The following is a 2,229-nucleotide window of genomic DNA, read 5'->3' on the forward strand; positions in this document are numbered from 1 at the left end:
TCGCTAACGTGCTCCTCAGAATTGTTCCGTTCCCTTCCGTTCCGTTACTTTGTCATGGATCCTGTGCTCAGAACCTTACCAAACTTTCACCAAATTACCCTTGAAGTATATATTTTATAGTAAAAAAAGAATTATCAACATTGGTTAACGTGATTTTCAGTTATTCACCTATTTGTCGCGCATATACATAATGCAAATTTAAGACTTATGTCGTTTTCACATGGATACCATCATCGGAAAAAAAAATAAAAAAAAATGGGACCCCACGGGAAGCACTACCTTTAAAACAAAAAAAAAATTATCAAAATCGGTCCACCCAGTGAAAAGTTATGAGGTAACAAACAAAAAAAAAAAAAAAAAAAAAAAAAAAAATACAGACGAATTGATAACCTCCTCCTTTTGGAAGTCGGTTGATAAAACAAAAAACTATATAATATAAAATCTAATGAGCTTAATCCGAAAGTTGTAATTTGTTAAAACGGTAAGTTGAATATCCAATTATTATATCTTACGTAACTCAATTGTATGCTTTATTATATAATTATCTGTCATTCAAACCATACAGCACAATATGTACGACCACGAAGAAGTCGTACAAAAAAAAAAAAAAAACAAGAAGGCAAATAGCAGCCTTTGCAGCAGCGCGTTGCTAGACCAATCTGAGCTATAAGCTACGGAGCCATACCTTTAGGTAAGATATAAATAATTATTATAATAAATATTAAATTATTAAATTAAATTATACCTATAACATATATACTACAAGTATTTATATTATAATAATAAAAATTATTCATATAACGATATAAATATATATATATATATAAACCAACTTGGTCTACACATATATATCATTTTGATATATGCATACTACAATTGTATTTACTATTAATTGCATAATAGTTAACTAAATTAAAAGAAGAAAAGAAAAAAAAATATAATAATAATAATAATAAAAAACAAATTATGACTGAAGCTGTAGATTACGTAAATATGATTTGTATCTAAAACGAAATATATTAATGGTTTCCAGGATCCGAAGGGGAGGCGGCAGATTGTTCCAGCACTTCGTCGCTGCATAGCGGAAACTACCACGAAAGGCTGCTGATCGATGAAGAGGCACGCTAAGCATATAAGACGACGCCCTCGTGGGATATGTTTTGTTACTTTCTTTTGCCCAACGCAACTTACTGTATAGATATAAAGGTGCTTTATTTTGAATAACGCCAAATAGGAGGGTAGCAAGATGTAATTGCCTTCGGTATTCCATCTTAATCATCCGTGCGGTATTAAGGTATGGGGATACATGTGCGCGAGGCGGAATGTGGAAACAATACCTGAGACATGCATTTTGTACTCGTTGTATTAGGTTTTTTGAGCGAGCTAGCAGTCTGGGTCCTAGAACGGCATCAGCATAATTAAGTTTAGACAATACCAGGCTATCACAAAGTTTAATTCGCATGTCTTTACTAAGAACATCTCTTATCCTATACAATACTTTTAATCTGTAAAAGCAATTACGAACTGTATTAATGGTGTGCTTTTCGAATCTCAATTCCTCATCGATCAACAAACCCAAGTTTCGCGCTTCTTTCATGCGCTCGATTTTCTTTCCTTTAATTTGTATGTTAGGGTTTAAGTTACCAATTAGATTGATTTGTTTCTTCGTTCCTAATATGATATACTTAGTTTTGTCCGGATTCAGTACGAGATTATGAGATTCTGACCATTGCGTAATATAACTCAAGTCATCATTCAACTTTTGAATAGCCACGCTAGCTTCAGATGGCTTAAACGATATATAAATTTGTATATCATCAGCGTAAATGTGGTATTTACAGTGTTTAATGCTGTTAACAAAGTCGGCACAATATAGCGCAAAGATAATCGGTCCTAGTATAGAGCCTTGTGGAACACCTGTATTAACCGCGCTACAGTCTGAGAGCACCCGGGAACCGTTTCCATTAACTACCTCAACCATTTGTTCGCGATTACTTAAATAACTTGCAAACCATTTAATAGTTTGACAACTGAATCCGTAATATTTTAATTTGGACAAGAACAGAGCTCTATCAATGGTATCAAAGGCACGAGAAAAATCTAGTAAAACAAGAATCGTTCCCTCGCCTACGTCCATGCCGCATAGAACATTGTCTGTAACATCCAGTAGCGCAGTAGTGGTGCTGTGATGTTTACGAAATCCAGATTGCACAAGTGGTAAAACATTAT

The 2,229-nt window shown here is 33.9% G+C and overlaps 1 long non-coding RNA gene across 2 annotated transcripts; it reads left to right on the forward strand.

Moving 5' to 3' along the window:
• The first annotated feature begins 443 nt into the window (after positions 1-443).
• LOC124531890 lies at positions 444-1,564 on the forward strand. 2 transcript variants are annotated; one of them, XR_006966610.1, is made up of 3 exons: positions 444-481; positions 566-691; positions 1,034-1,564. It is a non-coding gene; the product is annotated as an uncharacterized LOC124531890 (long non-coding RNA). The 2 variants fall into 2 exon arrangements; XR_006966609.1 differs by having other exon boundaries at positions 447-691.
• Positions 1,565-2,229: the final 665 nt, after the last annotated feature.

Source organism: Vanessa cardui, chromosome 1 (assembly GCF_905220365.1).
Source record: "Vanessa cardui chromosome 1, ilVanCard2.1, whole genome shotgun sequence".
Lineage (NCBI taxonomy): Eukaryota > Metazoa > Arthropoda > Insecta > Lepidoptera > Nymphalidae > Vanessa > Vanessa cardui.